Source organism: Colobus angolensis, unplaced genomic scaffold, assembly GCF_000951035.1.
Source record: "Colobus angolensis palliatus isolate OR3802 unplaced genomic scaffold, Cang.pa_1.0 Scaffold444, whole genome shotgun sequence".
NCBI classification, from domain to species: Eukaryota; Metazoa; Chordata; class Mammalia; order Primates; family Cercopithecidae; genus Colobus; species Colobus angolensis.
In genome coordinates, this window is record NW_012117866.1 from 2,072,261 (window position 1) to 2,085,046 (window position 12,786).

The 12,786-nt window shown below is 39.7% G+C and overlaps 1 long non-coding RNA gene across 1 annotated transcript in view; it reads left to right on the forward strand.

Moving 5' to 3' along the window:
- Window positions 1-11,423: 11,423 nt before the first annotated feature.
- LOC105522896 overlaps window positions 11,424-12,786 on the forward strand; it is a 45,831-nt gene continuing 44,468 nt past the window's right edge. The window contains exon 1 of the long non-coding RNA XR_001003507.1: window positions 11,424-11,512. This is a non-coding gene — a long non-coding RNA (uncharacterized LOC105522896). The remainder of the gene's footprint in view (window positions 11,513-12,786) is intronic.

A 12,786-nucleotide genomic window follows, 5' to 3' on the forward strand; every position in this document is an offset into this window, starting at 1 on the left:
CCTAAAAATCTGTACATTTGTTCACCATCAGCATGGAAAACAGTGTTTTGGGCAGCACTGTTTATAATCATCTCAAGTAGGACTCACGCCCTAACCACTATAAAAGTTGAGCCATCTCTTTCAGCCATAGACTGAATAAGAAAACACTGAAGAAGTCTTGAATTAAAAAAAAAAAGGTTTTGGACTAGATATTGAAGCGTGAGTTGAATTTCATCCTTGATTTGGTCTGAGTTTGCTTCTGCTCAAGTTAGCATGGTGCACATTTCTTTACCTTAACATGCCTCCAACACCCTGCATTTACCTGTATTTCCGGTCATTCATTGGTGATATTTCCTGGTGCTCACCCAGTGCCCAGCACAGAATACATGTCTATGGAACTACATACGTACTTATCAACCAGCAAGAAACAAATACACAAAATGATTTCTCAGACAGTGGAAGCATTTCCTGGTATTATTTTTTCCTTTGGGGTTTACTCAAAGGGTCGTTTCAAAATGTTTCAAGGAGATTTTATTACAAGAGAGAGTATCTGTTATGTGACATCTCTAACACTTATGTCAGCTAACGATTTGGTTACTGAGAAAAGATGAATGGATTTTGAGAATGAGCCTTGAAGTTCTTTCATCTCCTATTAAAAGATATTGCTAACTTGTGGTTGGGCATGCTGTCTCATGCCTGTAATCCTAGCACTTGGGGAGGCTGAGGTGGGCAGATCACTTGAGGTCAGGAGTTTGAGACCAGCCTGGCCAACTTTATGAAACCCTGTCTCTACTAAAATGACAAAAATAGCCAGGTGTGGTGACATGTGCCTGTAGTCCCAGCTACTCAGAAGGCTAAGGCCTGAAAATTGCTTGAACCCAGGAGGCAGAGGTTGCAGTGAGTTGAGATCACAACACTGCACTCCAGCCTGGGCAACAGAACGGGACTTTGTCACATAAACACACACACACAGACACACACACACACACACACACACAAAGACATTGCTAAATTGTGGTAAGAGACACCCCAGATAGTGAAGTCCCTTGTCTGTTGTCTCTGACTTCTATTTACTTCTAACAGGACCAGGGAAGGACCCTCATCTCTGAAAACTTCTGTTATGCTCCACAGTCTAGTAAGAAAACCAGCCCTCTGAAGAGGAGGGGATGATACTGATTATTGTTTATTTAATAGTAATGCTGTAAAATTAATAATAAAAAATCTTGAACTGTCTCCTCTAGAGATGGTAATTCATAACCCTAGCATAAAATTGTCATTTTAAAAAAGAATCTTGGCATGAAATCTTTGCATTTAATTGGAGGGTATTATCACAAACAAAGGGAATGATAATATACTCCTTGTAACTGACTGGGCCCTTATCCTTGAACTTCTCAGTCTCTTCACCCATCCTCTTCTGTGATATGATAGGTAGAGTCCATTGTCTTCCATCCTTGAAAATGTATTTCAAGAGGTCACATGAAAGGAAAAACTCTTTGTTATTCTCTTTTCTACTCTGAATAGAAAACACACACAAGCTTAACCTGGAGCCCAGGAGGGCAGAGAGAAGCCTGTGTTTTTTGTTTGTTTCTGGGCTTCTTAAGTTGGTGTGTGACTCAGGGCATACAAATAAATCCTTGTGATTCAGTTACTTTATGTGCATAAAGAAGAAACTGCAGTAAAGATTCTGAATCCATTTTGGATGTTTTACTGCAAACAGCATTCAAACCCACAACTCCCCTTCCCCTTCTGTCACCACAACCAGGTAAGTAATAAGAATGCCTGGTGGTTGAGGGGGTGAAACTATGCAAGCTACAGCCTGTGTTCAAGAAGGCTCCCTGCAACCTCATTCCTTAACCACCATGAAAGCTGAGTCATCTCCTTTCTCTGTGGCTGAAGCCATCTGTGTACTAGCTTGGGAGTCTTCCTTGCTCTTCCCAGAAAGCCCCCCTATGTCATAAGCCTTTTCATACATTCTTTATGCATGTAATGTCATCAGTCTTGACCTCTAAAGCAAAGTTTGGATGTGTGCGTGTTTGGAGGGAGGGGGCCATCCCACCACTGTAGAATGACTACAGTGGGTATTAGGCCCCAGCCCTGAGCAATACCATAAAGAGTCCACTATCATTTTGCAGAACAAGCAGAACTTTACCCCTTGGAGCAAAATAGTGCACTCACCCATCGATATTTGAATGACTGACTTTTTAATATACTTTCTAATAGCAATATATTTTATTTATTGCTGTGTCCATAGATGCCTTCTACATGGAATTTTCTTTTATCTCCACAGCCCAAAGTGATTCTCTTTGCTATAAACTGCCATAGCATTTTGATTGTCACTCTCTTACACAACTTATTACATTATTCCTTTTACTACAGTTATACCATGGTACTCACAACATGAGTACATTGCAGAGCTTTGGAGGCACAGTTGCCTGGTCATCATGGGACAGTGCCTTATACAATCTGTGTTCCCTGAATATATAAATGAATCCATTTTTGAGTGCCAATAGCAAAGACAGGATAAAAGCACAATGCCATTTATTGTGTGCCAGGTATCTATATGCATACATTTAAGAGAGTCAGAGAAGCTGCCCTTTGCTCTGCCACTTTCCAGTAGAACTGGTGTACAAAACATGTTGATTTTGGTTCACTAACCCTGGACAAATGTGCCTTGAATATGGTTTAACCATGTGTCATATAAAAATAATTACAAGACTTGCTTTTATTTTTACATAGTATGTGTAGACCAGCTTGCCAAGCTCATTGCATGTAATCATTCAAATGCCTCTGACGGTGACACTATAAGGTATACCCTATTTTATCCCCATTGTACATATGTGAAAACTGAGGATCCATGAAGCTAAGGAGCCTGTTGAAGATAAATGTTGGTAAGCTGGGATGCCAGGCATATGAACTCATGTGTTACAGCTTTAGAATTTATGGACAGTTGCTGTGGCTATAGTACTCTGCTATATATGAGTTGTGGTAGGCAGACCCTAATTCCCTTCTCTTGAGCATAGGCTGGACCTGAGACTTGCTTCTAACCAGTAGAATACAGCAGAAGAGATGTGATGCTTCCTTTGTGATTATGTTACATATGGTTGTAACTTTCATATTGCTGGGTGCTCCTCTCCCTCACTGGCACTGGAGAAATCAGCTGCCATATGTCAGAGGCTCACATGGCAAGGAAGGGAGGGCCATCTTTGGCCAACAGCCAGCAAGAAACTGAGGCCTTCAGCCCTTCAGTTCACAAGGAATTGAATTCTGCCAACTATCGGGGGAAACCCCACCCCCGATGTTTAACGTGGGTTCTTTTCTATTTCCCTAAGCATCTCGGCTGGTTTGAGAAATAAAGGGAAAGAGTACAAAAGAGAAAAATTTTAAAGCTGGGTGTCCTGGGGAGACATCACATGTCGGCAGGTTCTGTGATGCTCCCTGAGCTGTAAAACCAGCAAGTTTTTAATTAGCGATTTTCAAAGGGGAGGGAGTGTACGAATAGGGTGTGGGTCACAGAGATCACATGCTTCACAAGGTAATAAAATATCACAAAGCAAGTGGAGGCAGGGCGAGATCACAGGACCACAGGATGGGGCGAAATTAAAATTGCTAATGAAGTTTCGGGCACGCATTGTCATTGATAACATCTTATCAGGAGACAGGGTTTGAGACCAGACTACCTGTCTGACCAAAATTTATTAGGCAGGAATTTCCTCGTCCTGATAAGCCTGGGAGTGCTACAGGAGACCAGGGCTTATTTCATGCCTTTGGCTTTGACCATAAAAGAAAGCCGCCTCCAAGGGGGCCATTCATAGACCTACCGTCAGGGGCGCATTCTCTTTCTTAGGGATGTTTCTTGCTGAGAAAAAGAATTTAGCAATATTTCTCCTATTTGCTTTTGAAAGAAGATAAATATGGCTCTGTTCCATCCAGCTCACTGGCAGTCAGAGTTTCAGGTTACCTCCCTTGTTCCCTGAACATTGCTGTCATCCTGTTCTTTTTTCAAGGTGCCCAGATTTCATATTGTTCAAACACACAAGCTCTACGAACAATTTGTGCAGTTAACGCAGTCATCACAGGGTCCTGAGGTGACATACATCCTCCTCAGTTTATGAAGATGATGGGATTAAGAGATTAAAGACAGGCATAGGAAATCACAAGGGTATTCATTGGGGAAGTGATAAGTGTCCATGAAATCTTCACAATTTATGTTTGGAAATTGCAGTAAAGACAGGTGTAAGAAATTATAAAAGTATTAATTTGGGAAACTAATACTTGTCCATGAAATCTTCACAATTTATGTTCTTCTGCTATGGCTTCAGCCAGTCCCTCCGTTCGGGGTCCCTGACTTCCTGCAACAGCCAACAATGATGCAAGCTTGGAAGTGGATCCTTCTCCGGTTGAGCCACAGATAAGACCACAGTGCTGGCTAACACTTCGGTTGCTGATTGCAGTCTTGTGAGACCCTGAAGCAGAAAATCTACACAAGCCATACCCAGATTCCTGATCCACAGAAACCATGAGATAATAAATGTGGGCTGGTTTAAACCACTAAGTTCATGGTAATTTGTTACACACATATAGATAAGTAATGCAGGTGGGTTAGTATGATTAGAGAGAGAAGGCCAGAGAACAGCTTGATTCTCAGAACCTTTTATCACTGGCAGCTTTATTAATAATCATTTTTCTTTTTTCTTCCTTCTCAACTCATCTTAGAGTCATGCTTCCTAAATGACCCAAATCATAAGAATAACCTGGAGTGCTTGTGAAATGTGCAGAATTCCTACCTTTACGACTCATTGACTTGGTGGGGGAGGAGCCAAGGAGTCCAGAATTTCACCAAGACTTTCATGACATTCTTTTGCTCAGGCAAAGTTGAGAAGCACTGTCATATAGCTAGGGAGTGAATCTTGACCCTGGTTACATTTTAGACTCCCATAGAGTCTGAGGTGCATTGTCTGAGATGAAGCCTGGGGACTGGGATTTTTCCTTCTTTCTTTTTTTAAAATACTCCCCATGTGATTTTAACATGCAGCCAAATTTAAGAACTGCTGATATTCAGCAAACCCAAGCAAGCTGATAGCAAATGTCAAGTACTCCATCAAGTAAGCATGCTAGTTATATAATGGGGAAGAGGGATAGAAGCCATTAATGTTCTAAGAGATATGTGCTTTCCCACAAGACTGACCTACTCCAAGCAAGATTGTCAGCTCACCTTTTTATGTTAAAGTGATTTATTCTAAAATGTTCCAAAAAGCACATGTAATTGCAAGATGTTTGAGTATAAGATGTTTTTTGAGTATCCTGCCAGTGAATAAAATGGCAGAATTTGGTTTATAATATCTAGATTCTTCTAGAAACTTGGGTGAAGGATGTAAAGTGTACATATCCTGATGAGGTTGACTATCTAATTTGTGGGGCCCAGTATAAAATGAAAACGTAGTGCCCCTTATTCAAAAGACAGCCCAAAGTGCCATTAAAGGAAAAATAAGTATAAAGCATTTACCTGTCTTCTGCAGTCTCTCACTTGGCTTGTCATAGTGTTTTGTATTTGCTATTTAATGTTGTTCTGAGAAAAGGAAAATTAAAATTTTAAATTATTAGCGTATTACCATTCACCTTTATATGATGTAATACCAGCTTTAAATGCAAATAGAAGAGCATTTAACTTGTGGACAGAATCACTAAAATTACCTAACTTATGCTTCATGGTGCGTACATACATATGTATTTTGTTCTTATCAGAACAGTGGAAACACTACACAAAACTAAATCAACTGTTTTTATTTTGCTTCTTTCTATGTGCACATTGTACCTCACTGTGATTAGTTACTGCTAAGGAAGGACTTAATGGAAAAGGAATTACAGGCTTCCCTTCTTGGTCTTTTATTCTATGTCATCATTTTTCATCCTAAGGAGTTGGCTCATGCAGGGTAATAACCCAGGATTTTTTCATTTTGCATGTTTCTCAGAATGCCTGTGCCTTCTTTCTGAATTTGAAGGAAGTTGTAGTTTCAAGGGAAAGCATGGCCTCGCTCGGCTGTTAGCTTACTCATTTGTAGGTGTCCCATGCTTACGTTGTCCTCCTTCCGAGTCTCGCTGATCTCCCATGCACTGTGGGTTTACCAGAAGTCTGTGCTCACGGGCCACTGCGTATGCTATCCATGAACAGGCAGTAAGTAAAACTGCCTTTGCAAAAATTGTTATAGTTATTGGGACCTGAGTTTGGAGAATACCATGTTGGGTAGAGAGAAAGGTATAAATGATGTGCTCATCAAATCATAAGTGAAATCATTTTGATTTCTCCCTGTTCCTCCTTTGTCAAATAATTCTCAAATCAATTCCTAAATTGACATCCATGTAGCATCCCAACATTATGACATACGAGGTATGTTTCTTACAGGCTACGTTGGATGTATCTCTTTTGAGGTTCTCTCAAAGGCTTGGAGAAGGGATAGACATAAATATTGCTCATCTGTTCTATCCCCTTAGCTTCAGTCCATCTCACCAGAAGGGACAAGTTACTGAGCCAAAGAATGGGCTGATTTTTAGGGAGAGGACATCTCAATGTAGGTTGATAGAGTTAAAAGAAATATTTTCTTTTCCTGTTACCCAATTAAAATTTGAAAGATAGGCTTAGTACTTAGCACAAGTGAATTCACTTTGGAAAACAGCACAAGTGAATTCACTTTGGAAAACAGCACAAGTTAATTCACTTTGGAAAACAGCACAGGTGAATTCACTTTGGAAAACAGCACAAGTTAATTCACTTTGGAAAACAGCACAGGTGAATTCACTTTGGAAAACAGCACAAGTGAATTCACTTTGGAAAACGCGAAGGCACTTTGAGCAACAGCAGTGGACTGTGCTGCCCTTGTAAGATACATGTTGACTTACCAGGACCACCTGACCTAAGAGGGCAGGCCCAAATTGCCCTTACATTTTTATTTGGAACATTTCCTTTAGAAAACTTGTAACTTTTTTCCTGGTCTCTTTGAAATATACGTAAATCATTTTGGAAGCTCAAAAAGACTCTTTCCAGCGTTAGGAACCAGCAATGTCTTCCTTAAGGACCTGGGAGCCATCCCTTCGAAATGTAAAAGTCAAGGGAGTTAGCACCTCCCACATCCTTTGAAATGTAAACGTCAAGGGAGTTAGCACCTCCCACATCCTTTGAAATGTAAACGTCAAGGGAGTTAGCACCGCAGGCTCTCAGTCTCTGTAGGAAGGTAGGAGCCTAACTTCAGAAGGGCCTGGTTCCTGGCTGCAAAACCACCTGTCATAAAGGTAAGCGGAGTTTATTTTTGCTTTGTACAAAACAAATTAACTAACACTATGGTCACCCCATTTATGGGGTGAACTGATGGTGAACTATGTGTAATAAACAATGTTGTCAAGTCCTCTTACTTGAGGACTAGTTATTGTTTATCTTGGGAATGTATATGTAAGGGGTTTATATGGGTTTATATTTGCTTGGTTCTACAAAGAGTGATATTTCCTTCTATCTTCACAGTCTCTGAGAGATTGTGGAATGTGATGTCCATTACATTTTGATTTAATGCATATTCAGTAATGAAATTGTTTTCTTCCTCTTCTTCCTTCATGAAGAGGTTTTCTGGATTGGGAGAAAATTTTGTTTTTTTAATTAAATTTCCACGACAACATTCATGAGCATATCTTTTCTGCTTCTAAAGGAGATACCTCAATACACCTTAATGTCATGAGATATTTTAGTGGTTGGATCTCCTAATACCTTGGGTATCTTGGTGGTTGGATCGCCTAACCTCTTGAGTGTTTTGGTGCCTGGATCTCCTTCCCTCCACTTTCCAGGCATGCCCAGCCTGGCACCAATGAGTAAAACAGAACTACTCACTGCCCAAATGAGACACAAAAACACAGCTTCCTCTGTCTGTTCCAGTGACTGTCACACAAGTCCAATATCACAAGTCAGGGGATATGAGCCCTTAAGGGAAGTCTAGCCAGATGTTTACTCCCAGGCTCAGAGAGGTGAAGTTTAACATCCTCATTTTTTGTAGTCCTAGAATGATCAAGTGTGATTTTGTGAGACTGTCTTTAGTTTCAGTGAGTAAAAGGGCATCTGCTGATCCTCTCCCATCTTTTCATGTATTAGGTTAATATGTGGAAACAACAGGTTGCAGCAGAGAAAGAGGTTTAATCATAGAGCCACCAAATGAGGAGACTGGAGGAAACCAAATCCATCTCTCTGAGGAGTTTGGTGCCAGGGTTTATAAGCGTTTTGGAGTGGCTGAAAGTGTGGAAATCATTGACGGATGGAAGAGTGTAGGGTGAAGTCATGGATCAGGGAGATAAAGAAGCCATGTTCTCATGCTGATCCCATTTCTCTGTGTGTGTGTGTGTGTGTTGGGTGTTGGGTGGGGGTGGTCTTCAAACTGGTTGGCGTCAGCTGTTTTGCTAGAATTTAAGATCCGAAAAGTCTTAAGCAATTCTTAAACAAAAATTCTTCCATTCTAACGTCAGAGATCCTATCTGTAAGAACAATGGGCATGCAAATTGATTCTTAAACAAATCCTTATGATTCTAGTGTCAGAAATCCTATCTGTAGGAACACTGGGGGTGCAAACGGTCCGTATCTGCTATGTGACTTTCAGTTACAAGGAAGAGGGTCAAAGTGCAGCCTGATTGATGCTTAATTATAGCTGTATTTCTATCTAGAATTCTTAACCCTGTGAGGGTGGTTTCAAAACATATCATTCTTCTGTAATCCTGTAATACTTCACTTAGAGTTTCATACTCGACTGAAGATACACAAAGCCAGTGGCCAGACCACACAGGGCAATAGAACTTTGCCCTCCAGTCTTTGCAGGAATCTGCCTAGAATGGTCAAGATTGGATTAGCGATTGCCAGCTTCCCAAATATTTGCCTGTCTTTAAACTTAGGAGGAACCAGAAGACAAATATACTCCCCCATATAACCACATGGGATGCTGTGCTTTTAGATAGCCCACTGGCAGCTCCCCCGACGCCAACCACCTCCACTTGGCGCATACCTGAAGCCTTCCCTTTTCCACTATAAAGCTTTTATATTTCTCCACCTGCCATTGAGTCTGTGCCAAACACAATTGCTAGCGGTGGACTCCATTGCTGAAGCAGATTTTGTCCGAGGACTAAGAAGCCTAAATCTAGCCCTAAGCTTTTCATTTAAATAGTGATTGCATTTCTGCAAGACTTGGATTCTTTATCATTCAGCTTTCTTGCACAGGATGATGAAGGTATGTTCCAGATACAAGAGGCAAACAAGATCCTTTTTCTTGGAGGTTTTAAAGAACAAGGGTGTCAGAAACTTTACTAAGTATGCATATGTGCATGTCTTTTTGCATGTGTCGATTTAGGTGTTTAGAAGCCTTAACGATCCCAGTTTTAAAAGCATGGGGATGCCTGGGAAACTTGCCCATATCTGGCACTGGATAAAGAAACAATCAGCTGTCTTAGCCTTCTAACCTTCAGAACCCTGCCAATTCTGAGAGTATCATTACTATTATTATTATTATTTTTTTTTTTGCAGCAATATCCCCTGTGCACAATGCACCCTTGCAGGAGTTCTGCCTGACTGTGGCCCATGCATAGTGCTCAGTGGAGACTGAAATATTTCTTCTGGTAGGCTCTGTTCTGCAGATGCATTTGCAGGGAGCTAGAATATGCTTGCCTGCCTTGGGAAGCTTTGAGGCAACAATAGTGTGAAACCAATCACAGTAATTATCACATTAACTCATGTCATTTTGTTCAAATACTTTCAGCCTTTAAAATGTGGGAGCCAAGCTCGAAGATCCAATGCTCTCTCTAGCATCCTGATGCTTGTATAGAGTACGTTTAGTTAAAAGAAAACTCATCTTGAGGTTATAATTAGCAAGAACAATTTACAATCTGCAAGCTCAGGTTCTATTCATGGACTTAAGTCCCTTTTCTTGCCTGTCTCTGAATATCCAGGCCATTGTATTCCACTAGCAATCGCTATTGTTATTTTCTGCACCTAATAATTAAATTTAGTTCATTAACCTGGATATTCTGCAGTATTGTTTTCTTGGTCATAAATTTTACATTCGCCAGTGCATAGGAAAAAATTGCAACCCTGAAAAACCTTGTACAGGACCCTAGATTTAATATTCTTTTAAAATTTCGTTTGTTCCCCCTGTAGAGTTAGAAGTTGTGCACTCTGCTTTTATTTTATATGCACATTTATGCACTCTGCTTTTATTTTAATAGGCACATTTAGCTTATTAAAGTCTGAAATGAATCAAGGTTTACTTTTTAAAATAGAAATAATCAACTGCTCCAGCTTTATTTATTGAGAAGACCACCTTTCCAGCATTGAAATTGCAATGACATTTTTGCCCTAACTCATGTGTGAGTCTCTTTCTGGACTCTCCAGTCTATTTTGTTTGTCTATGCATGTGCTATGACCATCTTAATTACTGTAGTGTCACATTGAGAAAATGAGTATCAAATGCACCATGTCCAGATTATGTACAAAAATAAAACTGACCAATCCAGCAGTCCAACCACAGCCTCTGCAGCTACTGACCCAGAATGATCAGGATCTGGTCAATTTCTACTAATTTCCCTAGTTTTTGCCTTTTCTTCCAACAACAGATCCAACCAGGGAAAATCAAATTTGTTTTGCAAGCCAACCACCTAAAGCATGCTGCTTTTACTTAGTCTGACTACAGTTTTCTCACACAACTAACCTCCAATCTTCACACCTGAAGCCTTTCCTTGTTTTCTTTTACGGTAAAGCTGCACCATTCTCCTGCCTGCGTGTAAGTTCTGGCCGAGGAATGGTGGCTGACTCCCTTCCCATAGCAAGCTTTGAATAAAGAGTTCCTGTTCTCACTTGGGTTAGGAGTGTCTTTGTTTACTTCCACTGTTATAAGTCTCAAAATGTGGAATATTAAGTCTTCCAACTTCTTTAAGAATGTCTTGGCTATGCTGGGTCCTTTGAATTTCTAAAATTTTAGAACAAGCTTCTCAATTTCCACAAAAGTCTGCTTGTTTTCTTGATTGGGGTTGAATTCAATTTGTACACCAGTTTGGGAACGGTACAAATCTTAGTAATACTGGGTCTTCCAATCTGTAAAAATGGTATATATTTCCATTTATTTATGCCTTTAACAAATTTCAGCAAAGTTTTGTAGTTTTCAGTGTAGAAATTTTATACATGTTCTTACAAATTTATTTTTAGGTATTTTATGCTTTTTGTTGATTTTATTAGTATTATTTTTGTTTTGTTTTATTTTCGTTTTTGTTTTTGAGATATCATCTTGCCCTGTCACCCAGGCTAGAGTGCAGTGGTGCAATCTTGGCTCACTGCAACCTCTGCCTCCCAGATTTAAGCAATTCTCCTGCCTCAGCCTCCCAAGTAGCTGTGATTACAGGTGTGTGCCACCACACCCAGTTAATTTTTTTTTGTATTTTTAGTAGAGACAGCGTTTCACCATGTTGGCCAGGCTGATCTTGAACTCCCTACCTCAAGGTGATCTGCCTGCCTCGGCCTACCAAAGTGCTGGGATTACAGGTGTGAGTCACCATGCCCAGCCTTTGTTGCTTTTGTAAATTGCATTTATTTTTTCCTTATTTTTCAAAATTAATTGATTCTCTAATGATTTCTTGCGTCTGTTATGATTGTGTTGGTGTGGCGGGGTGGAGAGAGAGAAAGAACACAGTCTCATGTTCTTTGGAACTTGATTTGTAGAAGTTCTTTGAACTCTGCTTAAAATGATTTTTTTTGGTAAGGATTTGTTCTTGCTTCTACCAGGAACTTCTTGGTACTTACAAATTTGGAGGCATTGTAAAGAAATTGTAACTTGGCCACTGTGACGGAGTACTTTCTGATCACTAACTTACCGTGGTGGTTGTAATTGTTTGGGAATCTTGACTTTAGGCAAGAATTTCAAACTGCGCATCCATTTTTCAGGCCAAAACCTTGGACTTAAGTTCTCAGCACAGAGACCCTTAAATGAGAGACTTAATGGTAGTCAGGATTTGGAAGACTACTTAAGGGCAAGAACTTGATTCTTAGTTAACCATCAGATCAGATTTACTTAAAAAATAAAAGTATAGTTACATTTTACCTGTTATTTTAGAGGTTCCATCCTGGAAAAACAGTTGCTGCAACATGAAGTCTGACATAATGTTAGCAATGGAGCCTCTAGACTTTAAATCGTATTCTTCAATTAGTATTCCTCAAATTCACAGTCAGTTAGGTAAGAGAGTATTGTGCAGTTACTGAATATTTTCCCTATAATTTCTACTTTATTCTTTAACACTGGAGCATGAAATGAAGTAGTCGTACCCCAAACCATAGAAGGATGTTTATGAAACTGAAGAAAAACTTACTGCCTGAATCAGCTCCTCTGAAGAAGTTTACTTGAATTTGTCTACTAATGTAGGTGACAAAAAAAAAAATCATTTATTCTTACCTGTACAGTTAAAGTTAAGCAGAAAAGACCTCACTAAATTATTTGTGCAAAAAGAGCTATGCATATCTCATAGATTAAAATTTATAGAGCCTTCTGACTTTAAAATTTCATTGCAAATACACAAATACACAAAAAAGTTATTCTTAATTTAGTGTTTTATGAAAATTCAACAGCATCATTCTTTAAGGAAGACAAGGGTATCTTTATAGCCCACTAGTTCCCTCTTTGCATTCCAATAATGGTGATGATTAATCCGATAGCTGAGTACATTACCTCTTCAATGAGTAATATCAGTGCTGTAAATCAGATTTTAATATTTTTATTTTCCATTCACTAGCTCTTCAAATATTTCTGA